Source organism: Mus caroli, chromosome 10 (genome assembly GCF_900094665.2).
Source record: "Mus caroli chromosome 10, CAROLI_EIJ_v1.1, whole genome shotgun sequence".
In the NCBI taxonomy this organism is placed as follows: domain Eukaryota; kingdom Metazoa; phylum Chordata; class Mammalia; order Rodentia; family Muridae; genus Mus; species Mus caroli.
This window is the reverse complement of record NC_034579.1, coordinates 52,216,694-52,236,249: the sequence shown is the minus strand read 5'-3', so window position 1 is coordinate 52,236,249 and position 19,556 is coordinate 52,216,694. Positions and strand designations below refer to the sequence as shown.

The window sequence follows — 19,556 nt, the reverse complement described above, 5'->3', positions numbered from 1 at the left end:
CCCCCGAGCTCGTGTCTCTAGCTGCATATGTAGCAGAAGATGACCTAGTCGGCCATCAGTGGAAAGAGAGGCTCCTAGGTCTTGCAAACTTTATATGCCTCAGTACAGGGGAATGCCAGGGCCAAGAAGTGGGAGTGGGTAGGTAGGGGAGCAGGGCAGAGAAAGGGTATAGGGAACTTTCGAGATAGCATTTGAAATGTACATAAAGAAAATACCTAATAAAAAATTGGAAAAAGAAAAAAAAGAAAAAGAAAATGACTCCTAATAACATACTGTTATACCCATAGATCAATGCCTCATGTCAACTCTTTCTTGGTTATAACACCAAAACATAATAGATAAGAAAAAGTAGAGATAAATTAATTTTCATGGAAGTGAAAAATTCTGTATGTTAGACATCAGAAAGTGAAATGACCTTCCCTAGCATGAAACTACTTGCCAATCACAGATGCACACACCACCAATAAAAATGCCAATAGATACATCTACCAATCAAGATACATTTTATAGATGCATTTTGAGCACAGAATTAACACAACTAACAAAAAAAAAAAAGTACAGGCAACAGATCTGAATGGACAGTCTTGAAGAAGAAATCCAATGTGCACATGAAATTGTATTCAGCGTTATTAACCATGAACAACATGGAAAGCAAAGTCAAAATGAAACATCACTTTGCATACACAATGACAGCTATAATTTATAAAACACAATGGCGGTGCTATCAGGCATGAAGAAAAACTGAAAACTTTATTCATAGCTGGTTAGAATGTGAAAAAGTACAATCTCTCTGGAAAGGAGCTTCGCAGTTCTTTTAACTGTTTAACACATTTGCCTAGTGACTCAAGATAACATCATCAGGTGCTTTGAATGAATGTACAGAGACTACAAGAATATCTTTATGGACTTCAATGTTTTTCAGGACTAAACAGCATTAATGGACAGCAACCACTGACATTTCTATTTTATAAATAAGCACCAAACTTTAAAACATAAAGTAAAATATCTAAACTTTCTCATGTAGAATTTTTAGGGGCCTCAAGCACCGTCCCCCCAACTCTTAGGTAGCCATCATAATGCTAAAATTATTGTCAGTTATAATAACATCATCAAGTAATTGCTGTAACACAAAGTTTTAAGTATGCATATAAGTGCTATTTTGACTGATCTCCATAATAATTTCATAGATCAAACCATATTATCTGTAACTTACATGAGCACTGTTAGTTCTTTTGCAAAGTCATGAATCAACTTAAGGGGAAGTGTTCTCAGTTTGAGGTTGTAGAGTCTTTTTTTAGCTCACGCTTTCTTGACACTACTGCATGGGCAGAACATCACAGCAGTGGAACTTGTAGCCAGATGAGAGTTGTTTACTTAATGGTGGCCAGAAAGCACAAAGTAATTCAGGAAAGAGACAAGAATAAGACACCTCGAACTACTTGTCCTACTGACCTACATTCTCTGGCTGTGCCTCGCTCTCTAAAGTTTTATTACTGCTGCTTCCAAAGGACCAATTATCTAAACGTGAGCCTGTGTGTGTAGGGGGGTGTTTTATAATTAAACTGTAACAAGAACACAAGTATATTATTCTGCCTTCCTCTCATATTTCTTGATTTTTAGGGACTTTTCCTCATTGACCCTTTAACCAAGAAGACAAAGAAGAGATGTAAACTTAAAACCTTCTCAAAAACAAAAATCAAATAAACAAACAAAAAACCCCCCAAGCCCCAAAAAGTTCTAATTTGGGTAGAAGCCTGGCTAAAGCATAAATTACAAATAGTTTTTTTTTTATATATTGTTGTTTTAAACAACTAAAAGATGCTACCAAATAGGCATTATTACATTTTCACAATAGGCATGACCATCCCTAATTCATCAATGAAAAGCAATCTTCAGACGGGGAAGCCTTCCAAATGCGCAGGCTCAGAATTGACAGTACCAAGATTTGAAGTCAGACCATGACTCCAATAAAGATATATCAACCATTGGTATTCATACTATCTAGGAGAAAAAATAGTCCATACAGGATTTGGTAATATCCATGACTTCAGGCATCACCTGGGGTAATAGAAGATATCGCTATTGTGTTTGGGGGAATGCACAGAGTGTAAAAGTACAACTAGAATTTCTGAATGTTAGCACATACACCACAACATATCTGACGTTCATCAGAGCCCATATCTTTAGTTACGTTTTTAAATGACTCCAGTGTGAGTCACTTGATTCCTGTGCCTGCAAAACTGACTTTTGAGAAATCTATTGGCTTAATGAATACACAGAGGTGTGGCTGAAAGTCGGTGTTTAAGATAGTTTTCTCTCTAGTCTTTTACTAATTAGAAATGCACAACTGAAAAAATAGATAAATACAGCTGAGTGTGGTGGCGTACACCTTTAATTCCAGCACGCAGGAGGCAGAGACAGGCGGATTTCTGAGTTCGAGGCCAGCCTGGTCTACAGAGTTCTAGGACAGCCAGGGCTATACAGAGAAACCCTGTCTCGAAAACAAACAAATAAACAAAAAAAGATAAATACAAATATAATTTGCTGTGCTGGAAGTGGTGGTGGTCACTGCAAATAAAATGCCAAGAAATTCTTACTAAATTATGGAGAGACCTGAAGCAGTATTGCAGAAAACCTCAAAATGAGAGGATCCAAATACATCTGCATTCATTCACACATTAGAACCCCTACAGAACACCACAGGAAACTACAGCCATGTCATTTCTAAGATATTACCCTATAATCAGTAATTCATATCAATTAATAGCAATTAAAGACACTACCATAAACTACAATTCTACTTCTGGATGAATAGATACAGTTTAGAGGTAAATCACTTCCCATGTATATTGAAGCTGCATGGCTAAAAATAACACCACATTTATTGCATTTTGGTGACAGTCGTGAGTGTTCCCAATGAACATATAGCCACGAGCAACAATTTCAAATGCAAGTTTTATTGGGTAAAGGCAGACACTGAGGATAACTGTTGTGGTTGGAATCTAAAATGTCATCCATAGACAAGCTCATGTTTTCAGCCCCAAGCCTATGATGCTATTTTAAAATCTGTGGGCCCAGACAGCTGAATTGAGTCACTAGGGTCTGGACTTTGAAGAGTATACCTGCCTCTAGAGGCCTCACCTTGTCTCTTCATGTGCCAAGGAAAACTAATACAGGCACAGACTTCCAACAACCAGGCCTCCTCTATGCCTTCCCCACTTTGGTGGACTAAGACATGGGAAACCATGAACCCACCCGCCCTTAGATTGCTTCTAGGCAGTATTTTGTCATCTTGAGGAGAAACATAGCTATTATAATAAAGTAATCAATGGAAAGCTTGGATAAATGTGCCTTCATCTAACTAGGAGCTAGCTGGGATAATCCCGTAATAAGCAAAAGAGAACATAGAACAAATTTTATGTGTTTTGCTAAGAGACATGAAGGGGGAAGTTACTCTGTTTAAACACAAGGAGTCAGGATGAACTTTAATTAAATAGGGAGGTCTGGGAAACCTCTGAGGAGGCAAGTAAGGTAGGGGGACCTGGGAAATCTACAGTGTGTGTGCAGAGCAAACACAGCCACTGGCAACCTCACCTTCAACAGAATGACTCAATTTCACTGCATTGCACATCTGTTTTTAATGTATTGGTGCCACACTTACAAGTTAAGGATGTCGTTGTTGCTCTTCTGGTCCTCCCCTTAGGGTTTCCAATCCCCCCTCATTTCTCTTGCCCACTTATTCCTCTTTGCTGAGTTCCTGACTGGCCACTCATCTAGAGCCATACTTGGCCCTCTGCACTGAGGTCAGTGAGAATCAGCTGTATGAGCAGACAAGTGAGGCCAGATATACACCAGGTTCCCTACGATTAAAATAGTGAATGGATTGAATGCATAGACAAATCTACCGAATACTTATGATTTGATATTTTTTTCAGCTGAGGTAAAATGTGCTTAAAAGTCTTAGTACAGTTGTGTTAATCAAGTGATATTTATGCAATTGCACTTTTAAAAAAAACACCTAACCATTAATCATATCTATATAATACAATATTCTCTTGCAGATTTAACAGATCTCTTACTTCACAGATGCAAAAGTTTTGTTGGCCAGATTCTACATGTACAAATATTAGCCCCATAACCAAATAAAAAATACATCTGAAGTTACAATAATAATGAAGAAGAAACATCTCCTAAAATTATTATATACAAAATATATATACAATATCATTTAAACAAAACTTACACTAGTAAAAAATGTAAGATTGCCATCAAGTGAGAGAACACACCAACACTTTTGTCTTTGAACTCAAAATTGCTATTTCCACACATTTTTTAAGTCTTTAAGTTTCACAGCTCTGTACATCTACAAAATCAAACAATTGGGGTTTTTTTTTTGTCAGTAATTTATAGGTAGAAGGATAAAGCCTAAAATTGACATTTACCCATTAAGGGTTATTCAAATTTAAATAAATTATAGTCATAAACATGGCACATATGAAGGGTTTTAGAGGTTACTCTGTGTAGCAATCTATATCTTTTCTGTAAAAGTCATCGCAATTAGTAACCATATATTTGTATGCTTGATTATGTATCTCCTATCCTAAACTGAGAAAATTTCCAACCTAAAATTGACTGAAACTCTTGCTGCAAAGAAAAACAGTACACACTCAGTAGAAACTGTATTTTAAATTTTCATCTTTTTCTGATACATAATAGGATACTATCTAGAGAGGCCGAGCAGTAACATGAGTGGTTTCCATCAGGCACCACAGGTGAGACACAACCTGTACTCTATACTGCAGAATTGCTGAGATGCTGTATTGGATAGGTCAGATGTATTAAATGCATTTTATATGGGATATTTTCGATTAACTAATACATTACAATACATTAATCAAATGAAAGAGTATTTTAGCTAACTTCTAAAAACAGGGAATGAAAATATTAACTTTGTACTTGATATTCCCAACTCAAGCTCTGCATAAATGACTTGAAATTTATGTATTTTTCAAATAAGTCCTTATCTCCTACAATCATTGTACCTGTGTTTCACATAGAAGATCTCACCCTTGTACGTTGCTCATTTATAACAAAATAATTCTCTGCCTTACAGAATTCCTTCTCTGAAAGTGGTTCATTGGTGAGAAGGAATAGGATCAAGAAACTTAGGGTGGGGATATATGGGATAACCCAGTAAAGCTTTGAACAGCAACCTCCTCAAGGCTGGTGGGTTTTCTTTGACTAGAAGACTTTCTATACTGTCTGAAGCGGTTAAACCTGCCAAGCATAAAAACCTGTGTGGTGAGGTAAGATTACTCAAGTGGAAAATCCTATCACAGTTTGTGCTTGGAAAAACAAAATGAAACAAGACTTCTTGATGCTCTGCAGAGATTCATGACATCATGGAGAAATTGAAAGGCACAGTGGTAAATTCCCACCACTCTTTCCAGTTAGTTCACCTATACAATTATGTGGGCCTTTCCATACATGCTGGGTCTCCAGAGGTCTAATAATGTAAAGCACTTAGCAAATTCTCTTAAAAGTAAAATGGAAGTTGCACTTGCCCCTTATGTCTTCTCCAAGGAAGCACAATGTCTAATGAGTCCATAGATTTAGAAAGCAACAGATTGTTAACTTGTGTGTGCTACTCTGGCCCACTTGCTGAGTGATCACAGAAGCTGCCACCAGTTTAGAGTATGTTTGTGAATAAGGGAAGACACCACAGAAAGGCCAGGCTGCTGTGTTCTGTCTTTTGGGACTTACGACTCATCAGATCTGATGGAGCTTTAAGTCCTAGTAGCTGACAAAAACGCTGATTAGAGGCCACAGCAGACCCTACAAGTGAATCATGGTGAACCCTGAGGACTCTTCCACAGATAATTACCCTCCCCTTGAGAAATAGCATTTGTTTAGCTTTTTAAGTCTTAATAAACCATGGGCCACCATCTTACCATAAGCATTATAAACTAATTGTTAGACCAACTAGTACAAAGAACTTCAATACTGAACAGAAGCCATGTGTATAAGACTGAACTCAAGCAAATCTCAATGACACAAATAATTTACATCAGGAGCTAGGCCACATATCTGCAGTCTATACTACTGTCTTACTATCTCTCCTATCAGCTCACTCATATGGCTCCATCAGGAGTCTGCTATAACACACTGACAGGAAGAGAAGCTTTAGTCTGCCTTACAAACATTTGTGCATAATATGTAAATACTATAGGCAGATGAACAGCTATTGCAATATAGCTGCTTTCTAATGCATCCCTGATGATAGTGTTGGTCACTCTACTAGACAAAGAAATGTATTGGTGTGGCTGCTTAAGAGCAAAAACAATAATGAATGGTTGGCACAATGTTTGTATTAAAGAATACCAGCTCTGGCTGTGTACCCAGTTCTAAAGAAAAGACCTATAATTATGAGCATTTATTTCATTATGTATGTGTAGTTTTGCTTTTGTCTTTAAGCATTTATCATCTAACCTTTACTACACAGAGCAATTATAGCTGTGTCATAGTGTTAAAGTAACACGATGTGAAGAATAGCAAATATCAACCAACAGCATATTCTCTTTCTAGAAATGGCTAGTATAGTTTTAGAAATAAAACATTCTTCAAAGGGGTTGTATCATATTACAGAAGATTGACTTTGTCATAGCCCCTGAGATGAAGAGTTAAAGAAAAGGCATAGGGGTGCAAAGGTGATGAAGGTTGGACTTTAATGACAAATCCATGAGTTACTTTGTTGACATCATTGTCTTCAGTTATCATAGGCTGACTTGGGTGTTGTTGTAAAATAGGTTGTACACATAGTATCTGCAGTCAACCGACTCTAAGAGGTTTACCTTTCATAATCAGAAACAATCCCTTAGAGGGCTTGAGAGCAGAATGAAGGTTTACTAAAATGAAATTCTATTGGCGAAAGACATTTCAACCATTGCTCCTGAGTTTCTGGCCAGTCCTTCTGCCAGCTCACAAAGTCACTTACTTTGTGACCAGTTGCAAAATGCCTTGTAATTTTTCCCCTTCTAGATCTTATTCTCTGGTGTGCCTGGACATATACAATTATGTCCACACTGTGAGGATAAGTAAGAGTAGAGCATATGAAAATTATTTAAAGTATGAGATTTTTCAATAAAAACAATCTTGATTTCCTGAGGACTACCAAAATGACAGTATTATATAAAGAACAGTGAACCTGAGAAAGTAAAGCCTCATATTTACCTGTATGGTAAATAACCTGCCCCAAAGCTATACAAAAGGTCAGAATTCAAAACGTTAGAATCCATGAGATGCAAGAAGTTAAATAACCACTTAAATGTACTGCCATTCCACATTCACCATTATAAACAATGCTGTTTGGAAAAAAAGATATGGATTTTCCAAGTTTCAAAACTTCATAGCAACCTATGGAAACACTACTATTTCTTTAATATAGATATAGCATCAGAGTGTTGAGTCTGTCCTTAAGGAACTCGCTATTCTCATAGAGGCACTGGGGTTGGTTAACCACCCACGTCAGGAAGCAGGTGATCATTTACCACCTTAGTTTTAGACGATCTCTTACTCCTGTCACATTTCCATGGGCACCAAACAGGCACACTATGCACATACACACATGAAGATAATCAACATATGCACATAATAATGTAAAAACAAATAAATGTTAAAAATATGAAGCATGAGAATGCTTGAATCTTGTTTTGAGGAAGGACAGTACTTTACATTGATCATGGATACATAAGTATATGTTAAGGTCTAAGTCCAACAAGAGAAGTACGTCTAAACCAAGACTGAAGTGATTCAGTGTCCAGTGTCCTTTTGCTCCTTGGCAGTCAAAGAATTTGTTGTGACAGTCCTTGCCAGGAAAAAAAGGCCAATGACATTCGTGTCACTATAAGGAAATGAGTTCGGCAAGCTTCCACTGTTTCTCTTCCTCTGCAAGTAGACTTCAGCTGTAAACAACCACCTGCCACCATTCTTTTATCTGACAGATGACCTCCCCCCAAGGATAAGTCCAAAATGCATAGAACAGCACGTCCATGTTTCATGTGTCACTTAACCTTGTCTGTGTGTGAGCAGTACCAACCGTCAGGGATTCTGACCATTTTGCAAGCTACTACAGCTTCCCATGATGAAACTAACCAGGCTGGTTCCAAGCTGCCTTTTAATTATCCTCCTTAGTAACATAGAGCACATATTGACTAACACATATGTGTCTTACACTTCTGTGACTTCTAATTGAAGAACCTCAGACTTGGTAGCTAGAATACCGACTGGTATCCTTGTTCCCACAGCCCTCAGTCTTCATAACTGACAAACCTGAAATAGCACAGCTTTTATGGTATAGTGACTTCACAGAATGTAGCCTGTGCTTTAGCACCCTGGATGGCATGCTATTCTCTCTACCCAAGCTCAACCCTGGGGCCTCAGCACCTATGGCCAGACTTCTTTGGTTATCTGCCCAGATATCACTTTCCTCCAGACTCTGTGTCACCATGGCCAACCCACATGCTGGGATACCATCTGCTGGGCCTTCCTGGTTCTCATGGTCTCCAACCTCTTGGCTGTCAGATCCACCTCTTGTTGCCATCATCTCCTTCCCTCCTAAGGAGCCTGCTGACTTACTTTGATACTCTCCCATCAGTTAAGTAAATTACAATTCCAAGCGCTTCTTACACTCTGATGCTGATGGAGAGTCTTTAAACAAATGGACATTTACCTCTACCACCAAGCTCTTCAGTGATATTATACTACTCTTTGCCCTGCTTCTAAATCAGAAAACACCAATTGAACAGGTTTCAAGCATAATGGAAGCAGATGTTGTTTACTAGTTTCTAGTAAGTGATAAGACATGTGCCAACTTGTGCTAAAGAAATCTGATAAGAAGTGGAAACTTCTCACACATAAACAGAGGTGAAATATTAATCATCGAGTTAGCATCCCAAACAGCCTGCTATCCAAAGCACATATGTAAAGTCATGAGATTAAGGCCCCTTAGCATGGAAACAAAGCATACACACAATTAGAAGACTATTTTCAAGGCAGATAGGTTTTTGTCAACATATATGAAGCTATGGAACATGTAAATATTTTGTCATGCTTTAGTTCTTTGGTTCAGCAAATAGTCTTTGGTTTATAAAAAAAAAAAAAAGAAAAGAAAAGAACAACCATCAATCAGCGATAGACTCTATGGCTGTGTATTGATCAATGGAAGTTTAATAAGTTAAAGACACATTGAAAACAATCAGCCTTAAAATGATATGACCTTCAAACTGGAAAAAAACTTCATAAACATCATAGTAAGTAACATTAAATAATAATAATTAAATAGTTATATAAGGAAACACTTTATATATTATATAAACAACAATAAATTTCATTTTAACAGCCTTAGGAGAGAAATACTAATATCAGTTTCATTTTACAGATGATACCCCCATAAAGGTTAAATTATTTGCCTGAGTCCATGTAACTCAAAAAGGAAGCAAGGAAAAGTCAAGATTGGCAACTCATGACTTAGCTTATTGCACTGTGCTTCACCTCTGAGTGATCTCAGAGACTACTGTAGCCAGATAGTGACAAAGCATGTTAGGAAAGAGATTTAATTTCCAATTTTCAGGTTCTTTCCCAAAAATCTTCCTGAGGTTTAAATGTCCACCATGCATGAGAAATATTATAAAATTTCATGCAGCAGACTACTTACTAATTGATACAAGAAAAACCCAAAAAGGAATTATAAATTGCTGCTATAATCACAACTTCATGTGATAAACTTAAGCTGTGGATATGCATTTAAATTGTAACAAGAGACTCCACACACTTCTCGAGAGGTTCATGCTGGAGACTCATCTAGCATCAGGTCACAGAGTTAAACCATGTTCTCTATTACATAGCAATAATAAAAAGCCACATACTAAATTCAATAAGAGATCCTTCACATATATACAATGTGAATGTGACCTTGAAGGACTGCTGTCCCTCATACTTTCAGTAATCATAGCCATACATATAATTGTTATTTGTTGAAAATGTTGATAATAATTAGCAGCTAAAATATCTACAATGCCTTCCAAAGGTCAGAAAATATATCATCTGAGACAAATAAAAACAGCTTCTTCGTGGGCAGCTCTAGGACAATGATGTCACTCTGGGACAGTGATGTCATCTTTTTAGTTACTGCTTTGATCTTCTAAGGTTGCACATTTATATATATCATTTTCTACCATTAGAGTTTTTAATAATTACCAAACATTTATGTTGTTTGCAGTTATTACTGTGGCATGTTATTACACATGACAAGCTATTACTTTTAACTTGCTATATAACTTGTAGCAAATACACTAGTGTTTTAAAAATTCTGTTGCCTACATGCTGGTCAAGAACACTGATTTTATTTATTTTATAAATATGTAAAACATCTTTTAAAATAGGAACAAATTTGAAGTGAATTTATTTTAAAAAATAGTTACATTCCTCTTAATCTTAGGAGATACACTGGGGTCAAAGTTTAAATAAAAATGTGATAAAGACTGATCTACCATAGTACCATGCACCATTAATGATACAAACTCAGTGTTTACTGACTGCCCAGAACTGCTGAGGCTACCTCAACCACAGGGAACTGCAGGCCTTGGTTGCATCCACAAACTTGCTTTTCAAGCTGACATAGTTCTGTCCCCAGAAGAATGTTGACATTTCCCAAACCTTTCTAGAAATGGACATGCCATGTCTGTTAATTATCCCCAAATCAAAACAACCGTAGGGAAGAACAAATTTTGGCTGAGAAATCCCTAAGTAGGCTATGGACTCTCATGACCAGTGAATTCCAACTTGACAAACTATATTCTCTTTTGTATTGGAACAAATGGGCCAGACTGCTTCACCCAAAGGGAATCAGTAGCTAGGTTAGATTCATAATGCTCAAAGGGGAAGAAGGTATGTTGCTACCAGCCATTCTGAAATCAGAATAGCAGACAGTTGATTTTGGTGAGGGGAGCTCGAAGGATTCATTACGTTCTCTCTATTCTTTCACACATAAGAAACATAATGAATAAAGAGATGAACAAAAATCATTTTGCATTTTATCCTATGCAACTGTTTGATTCTGAGATTTGGGCTGTGAGTTAAAGGACCAGCATTAACCCTGCCACATAACCTATAGGAAAGCTGCAAATAAAAAACTTAAAAACAACCAGTCCCATTAAGATCAAACTGTACTGCACACATGGTTGTTTGGTTGGTTGGTTAAATATCAAAGCCATTTCTCACTACATCATTTGGGGGATTGTCATGGACTTGAAAATCTTTTTCATTAACTAGCTTTTGTTTAACAGAAAATGTTTGCAGCCCCTCAAGTGATACCTAAAGTCGTCCTGAATGATGAGGTAGTACATGAAACTAGGAGAGAAACCCAGTGCTCTGCCCCTGTAGCCTGAATACAAAAGCAAGTGTGTTGACTGGCAACAGTAGTGTGATTCACTTGGATATGGTTTGTTGGTGTGTTCCTGCTTACGTAACAAATCAATTGACTAGGTGGAGGCCTGTGATCTGTGACATACCAAGCTTTTGGTTTCATTTTGCCTGTGTAAAGGTTGTAGGTACGGATAAACCTTAGGCACAAAACCTGCTTATTTTGAGAAAGTCAATTCACCTGCTGTGGTCTCACTTCCTTAACAGTTACTTTGACTCTCCATATGACTCGTCTGCTCTTTCCTTCATTTATTCATGTTTCCCATCTTCCCATCCACTTTAACTTTTATCATCTTCAAATGGCTTCAGTACTCGACATATAGAGACCCATAAATGGAGGATGCTGCGGAGGTTAATTATCACTATCAAGTAGATTTACAATCACAGTAGAAACACACCTTTTGGTTTCTCTGAAGTAGCTTCCAAGGAGATTTAACTGATAGGGGAAACTCCACACTTTAAGTGGGCAGTCCCACTTGCATGGGCCAGAGTTCCAGAACTGAGTAAAAAGGCAAAAAGTGAATTGAGCATCTGCATTTAACATTCTATGATGCCTCCTGACTCTGATGAGTCTCCTCCTGTTTCTATTTCCATGCCTTCCCCTCTCTGATGGGTGGTACACTCCCAACCATGAGCCAAAACACACCCTCCTTCCCTCCCTTATTTCTTGGGTTTTTTTTTTTTTTATAACCACAACAAAAAAAAAAAGCATCTAATAAGGAGCTTTCTTCTAACTCTTCCAACAGTAACATCCTGTCATTGGTGAATCCTCTTAATAGGCAAGCAGGAGAGTGAACACAAACAGCAAACAAATACTTGCATTTCCAAGTGATACACAATTCCAAAAGGAGAACAGAGCTGGAAAGACAGAGCCTCACTGATCTTAAAAACAATGTAAAAAGTAGATGGGTTTTTGTAAATTTAAAATATGTGGAAAAAAAACCATAAAAAGTATCAGAACCATGTATACTGCTCATGATGCTCTGCCAGTTAACCAACTGTAGCACTGTATTTAAAAAAAGTTTCGGGACTATCACAATGAAATGTATCCCTTCTCAGAAATGGGAGTTGATTTTATTCTTTATTCTCTATATTGCTTAAATGTCGCAAGATACAATGCACAAAAGTGTCTTGACTGGCAATGGACTAATGTTATTATAAAATTACCTTGAAAATCCTGTAGGTCAAAGTTTGTGCAGCACACTTAACCTATGAAACACTAAGACTTAGAAATGTCACTGTAGAGCCTTTATTGTTTCTTTCATGGTTGCATGGTTGACTGGAAGCTGCAGCTTACTGTTGTTATTTACATAGCCAGAGTGTTGTAACACATAGTGCCATTCGAGAAAACACTAACATTCAATATTCAGACTACTGCTGCTAATAAATGGATATCACTTTCACTTCATAAAGTAGAAAAATTGCAAATCAAACCATCCTGAGTTACACACATGCTACATGGAAACAGCATAGATGGTTACAAACAAAGGCAAGGTGAGCTCATAAAGGCGGACTGGAAAGGGGAGCATTAAGCATGGAATGGCTCATTTACTGTAATTGGTAAGTACATTGAGTTTACATGGCAACACACTGTTCCTAACTGCTTTATTTGACTTCTGTTAGAATGACCTAGGAATAGATCAACCACTGAGTCCTTTTGGACTTCTCAATGACTAATATACCTTGTTCAATTATTGATACCCATAGCATGATGGATAAACAGGAATTGATTGCAGCACAGCATCCTAACTCTAGCATACCCAAAGTCACTAACCATGCACTAGCAAGCTGCTTTGGGATGGGTTGAAACACATTCAATACAATCAAGAACCCTTTTGATGGGACAAACCAGAGTTGACAATCTAGATCCCTTGGCATAATCCGAAACCTACACATGTGCACGAAGGTCAGAAGACTGTGTTCAGGAGTCACTTCTCTCTCTCCCCCTGTGGCTTCACAAAATTGGGCTCATATTGACAAGCTTGTGTGGCAAGTGCTTTTGCCCACTAAGCTCTAAAACTTTTATTATCAACAACATGAAATTCATCAGTGTACGGTGATGGTGATAGCTTTCCCTTCACATTAGCTTTGGGGATTCAGCCTTTAAAATGAGAGTTTTATTTCACCTCTAGATGGAGGTGAAGTAGCCATCTTTCTTACACCATACATGACAATCATAAGACTGGAAACATTTTCCTGCAAATTCTATCACCATACCACTCCACTGTTGTTATCTATTGCATTTGAAGAACTGTAATTATTTCATTTTTACTACTAATGATATGTTTTCATGTGTACAAAATTTGAATTATTCAAAGATGTTACACATAGCTTCTAAAGCAGGCACTGATGTTAAAGAACTATAAGAATGCCTGCTAAAAGTCCCCTACTCTTGTGAATACTGTAGCTCAATTTTAGCTGGCCTTTTTGATAGAAAACTGCCATTTTCCCAGGTTATTGCTTGGAATACAGTTATTACACTTAACTGGTATATAAACATTATGACATCAAGATACATATGATCTATATCATTTTTCTCTATATAGGTAGCTATATCTACATATCAATATATTGGTACATCAATCGATATATATATATATATATATATATATATATATATATATATAATGTAGATAGGTGATAGGTAAGTAGGTAGGTAGGTAGATGGATAGATGGATAGACAGATAGACAGAATGAGATATTTCCTATGTTATGACTTAACATACCCATCTCCTTTGATAGTGTCCTTATTGACTTTTGCTGCTGAGAGTAGAAAACTAACTTACCTATAGACCTTCACTTTACTAGGCCTTTAAATAGTCATATTTTTGGAACGTTAGTCAGAACTTACAAGATTTATTAATTCTACTCTCAAAGTGAAACAAATTCATTCTTAGTGTCATACTGTTTTGTCTCCTGCTCCTTGACATACAAGGAAGTTTTCATATAATTCAGCCATGGATTCTTCTTTTAATAGAATGCTAAACAAGATTGCAAAGACAATCACTAATCTATTTTCCTTCAGTTACCATTTTTCTTCTCTTATCAATCTTCATTCAATACTTGTGTATTTACATTTTTCCAAACATTAACCAATTATTGTTACTATGGTCATTGAATAGCAGACACTTTATCAATATGAAGTGTGTGCATTACATATTCCTTTTCCATGGAATTAATTTAATTCCTCCTGTACTTGTTACTTTTATGATGCTGTGATACAAGTCCATGAGCAGTGAAACTGAAGAGAAAAATTGTTTATTTGGCTGACAGGTTCTAGAAGGATAGAGTCCACAAAGACAGGAAGAGCATGTAACAGGCAGGGAGGGCAGCAGGAACAGGAAGCTGACTGGTCACATCTCAACCACACAGGAAGCAGAGAGAAAAGCAGGGCCATGGCAAATCCTCAAAACCCAATGATACACCTCCTCCAGCAAGGGGGCATCTCCAATAGCTTCCATAACCTCCCCAACAGTGCCACCACCCAGAGACCAAGAGTCAAATACAGGAGCCTATGGGAACATTCCTCTTCAAATCATTACCGTTCCTTTAAGTTTCTGTGTTAGTAGTGGTAATGGTAAGAGGGAAGTAGCTCACTGTGCTAACGTGTTTTAATACTCAGAAAAAGCATGTTCTTAAATTATATTTTTTTTCTCAAAAAGGTTTCCCCCAGGCCATTTGTTCTTCCATGTGAATGGCAAGCTTTCCCACAAATTCTTTTTGAGGTTACAAATTTAATTATATCAAATTTATAAGTGTATATGGGGTGGGTAACTTTTATACAACACTTATTATTCTTATACAGGAACACAATGGAGACATTGCTCACTGCTAACTCTGTTGTGTGTTTCTCGTTCTCTCATTGCCCTCTTCATTTAATTCTTATATATTTCCTATCCACAGGTATGCATGACTGCTATAAATGAGATTACTTTATCATATTGTCTATTTATTGTAGACAAACTGATTTATACCATTGTCTTTTTTTTAAATGTGAGTACAATGCAGCTGTCTTCAGACACACAAGAAGAGGGCATTGGTATCCTCACAGATGGTTATCAACCACCATGTGGTTGCTGGTATTTGAACTCAGGACCTCTGGAAGAGCAGTCAGTGCTCTTGAGCGCTGAGGTATCTCTCCAGATTTTTCTATGCCTGAGTAACTGTATCCTTCTATTCTGATACTCTTTACTTTGTCATATTTTTCATAATTATAAATTTTAAAAATTACAACTTTTAAAAAGACAGCAATATATAGTGTTTAAGAATAAGGACTCATAGATTAAATCCCCTGACTACTAATTCTATTTTGCTATTTAATGTCTGTGGACTTGGCTAAGTTGTTTCAGCTTTTTTGCCTGTCAGTTTCCAAGTTTGTAAAATGAAAATGATAGTAACTGGAACTCCCTAGAGGTTAAATTTTGAAAAAAAAATGTGTATTATAAGAAGTTTAAAATAGTTTTTGACAGATAACAATTTCTATTATATCCATTAGAATTTATAAAGTGAGGCTAAGTTCAGCTGATCAAACTTGTTATACAGTTAACCCTTAGAACTTTTTTCTGATTTCTTGGAAAGATTTTCTTATATTTTCATTAGCTTTTGCTATCTTAACTTACTAAATGATCTAGACATGTGTTTTCTTAAAAAATAAACATTTGAAGTCTGTTATAAAATCAAAAGTGTAGGGTTTTTTTTTTTTTGGTCTATAATTGTAAAATTATTTAATTGAAATTTCCAGCTTTGACCATCATCACATTCCAATTATATATATATTTCTTCACAGAGCCCACTGTGTAGAGAAATAATGTGTTCCTTAAAAGTGTATATTCTAGCAGTGGATGATAAGTGTCTGATGAAAGTGAGATGCCTTGTTCTTTAAAGCCAGTATTTTAGCTTTTGTTCTCCATACTGGTCAAGGACATAGGTTTGACAGTAGACAGAATTAGACTCATGTCAAACTTCACCACCCACTGGCCAAATATGTGCAGTTGGCTACGCAGTCAGCCTTCATGACAGAAGGGAACAACCCTCTTCACCTCCTGCCAGAACTGTCATGAGAACTGGATTAATGGTTTCTGTTTATAAATCCTGAGCATTCATCCCACCACAGTGACCCAGTAATTATTTTATCGATCAGTTTTAATTGTCTTCAAGTATGTAGCAAGAATCTCTAAGTTTATTATTTTCACCATTTTAGAGATTAGAATAACTCCTGTAGAAATGTGTTTTTCACAAAATTATTTTACTAAAATCCTTTGCTTATAGAAAGCAAACGTCAAATGACGATGCTATTCTTTGTTGACAAGTTTGAAAGTGGACATTAAAATGTTTCAATAAGACATAGAACTCATTACCACTATCTAAATCTTAGATGTTGAAAACAAAACAAAACAAACAAACAAACAGTCTCCAGAAAGCAGGCACAGGGCCTAAGCCCCTGTCAATACCTACTTGTTGCTGCTGCCTCCCTGTACTGTTCTCTTGGGGATGCAAGAATAAGAGTATACTGCACCTAAGATGAAGCCTTGTCAGTGTTCTCACCCATCATTCAAACTATGATGGAGGAGCAAATACCTCACTCCAGACAGCAGAACACAGAACTATGGGTTAGAGTGGCCTCAAGGAAAATTCCATCATTGTTAAGATTGCACATGCCTCACCTGTGTGCATATACATCTATATATCAAGATACATATACATAAATGATTTAAAGATATTCTGTATTATTTTCCCGGTCCTCAAAATACATTAATCTGAGTTGTATGTCCACCAGTCAGAACCATCAAGAGAATTTATTTGAAAATAGTCATGCAGTCCTAATATTTTGCAAGGCTGAGCCCAACGCCTGGGATACATGTTCATGAGCAGCTCAGGCTATATAGTAAGACCCTGCCTGTCTCAAGGAAACAAAAGATCATTTACAGGCATTGCTTACTGTGGCCTCTCAGAAAAATATTTCCAGTGAGAGTAATAATTAATGTAGCGAATTTGTATCCAGCATTAAAGACTAGAATTTTAAAAGATTTTAATGACCAATTGGCTTTCACTGAGAGAAATTTAAAGAGACACAGCTAAGAAGAATAGAAATATCAAAAGATGGTCTTTCTCTACTTCCCCCAGTCCCGAGGTGACATCAGATGGAAATGTGTGTAGTGTTTGCTATTCATCACTAGAAATGGTTGACAGAACAGTATTGAGTAACTTTCTAAACTGAGGCCAGTCTCTCCCTAGCCATCCTTTGCTGTTCCCTGGCTTTAGAGTAATAAAGATATAGTCAGTGATAGCATCGGTCCAAGGATCAACGGGACCAAAACTTTACCTACCTTTATCGTTCCTCTCTGGACCTGGTTTCAGGGGCTTTATGGTTTCTGCCTCCCCAGACTAATCTTGTGTGGTTCCCAGTATATCATGACCCCTAAAGGAAACAAACAGGAAGAAAAATTATAAAGATAAATGTCTCTGGTCCTTTGTTCTTCATTGAAATAAACAAGAGCTTTCTTGAGCAAAACCATGTCACTTAAAATGATAAAATAATCTCATAATTTTTCTGTTTCTCTAAGATTAGGAGGACAGATTTCTTAAGCAAACAGCTGCCTGTCTTTATATATACATACACATGCATGCATGCATATATATATATATATATATATATTAAGAAATATGGATGTATTATATATACCAATTATCTTCTGATAGTTGAGCAACCTTCCTTGGGTTTTCTGCTAAACTGTGTAAGAAGAGCTTAAAATGAAAACACATGTTTCTTTTCACATTTTCAAATTTCCATTTCAAATGAATCCTTTGTGTGAGTGGCAGCCTCTCTCAACCCTGTGCCTGCAAAGGTGACAATCCATGCAGCAGTTGTCTTTGAATCCTAATGCATAGAAGCAAGACTACTGTATTCCTCAGTCATATGCCACAGTATTGGAATTCTTGAAGAGAAAAATCCAATAAAATCCAGTTTACACATAATGCCTAAAGGTTTCCTGTGCACAGGCAGCTGACCTACATGTAGTTTTTCCATTTGTATTCTTTTAGGTTTTAGGTTTTCTACATAAAATGTCAGCCTTTTAAAGATAATAACACACACACACACACACACACACACACACACACACAAACTGTTATTTTCATTTCCATAGATCAGATGCTGACTTGGAGGCTCATCTTTTGCCTTAGACAGAGCATTGACAATCCTGCCTGTCTCTCTAGATTACCCTGGGATTAAAGGATGGCCCCATGCAATGAAACAGCAAATGTGCCTCTGTTAATATTCCTGAAGAACAAGAAATAGCAAAAACAAAAATCTGCTACTTCTAGCACTAAATCTGTCCTGGACCCCCCGGGAAGGAAGCGGCTCACACTCCTACATCTTGCTGTTTCCCTTTATGGATGGGAAGTCCTAAAGAAAGAGTTTCTGCTTCCAGAGACAACAAGTATATTCTTATGTGTTTGGATATCAAAAAGACCCTGAAGTTAAAAGAGAGAGAGAAAATACTGCAGGTTCTCACTCACGTCTGGAACCTAAAAATATCCACTTAGGTCTCCTAGAGGTAGAAGAGGATGGGGTCACAAAAGGATAGGTGACAAGGGGGTGGGGGATGGGCAAGGGGAACAGCAATGGCAGATGATGCAGGACAAAGCCACCATTAGAAAGGACACTCCTTATATTCTATGGTACAGTAGAATGACCATAGTGCCAACGCCGGCTTTGAATGCTTTTCAAAGCTTAATGATATATCCATCCCCAAGGACATACAGCTAATAAATCCCAGAACCAGGATTTAAGCTTAGCTCTGTCCAACTCTAAAATTGGACATGATGAGGCTGTAATATTCTTGGACTTTTGATTCTACCTTTATATATCTTCTCACCTAGATAACTTTTCTCTTGAAAATAAATGCGTTTTATCTTTATAATTTTCAAAGCCCTAAAATAAATCTAGTGGATTGACTCCAAAATCAGTTAAAATGTTATTTATTTTTACAAATTACCTTCTAACCACTTATCCTTCATTCACATATTATACTAAATATATATATATATATATATATATATATATATATATATATATA

The 19,556-nt window shown here is 36.8% G+C and overlaps 1 protein-coding gene across 6 annotated transcripts in view; it reads right to left on the bottom strand.

The window, feature by feature from the left end:
• Positions 1–19,556, bottom strand: part of Pkib (cAMP-dependent protein kinase inhibitor beta) — a 93,712-nt gene that overhangs the window by 58,539 nt on the left and 15,617 nt on the right. For 5 of the 6 annotated variants that reach the window (XM_021174711.1, XM_021174714.1, XM_021174715.1 and 2 more), the window contains one exon: positions 17,805–17,896. The gene's annotated coding sequence lies outside the window, so the exon portion shown is untranslated. Of the gene's footprint in view, positions 1–11,876; positions 11,948–17,804; positions 17,897–19,556 lie in introns of those variants that run through there. The other variant, XM_021174712.2, reaches the window with a different exon arrangement.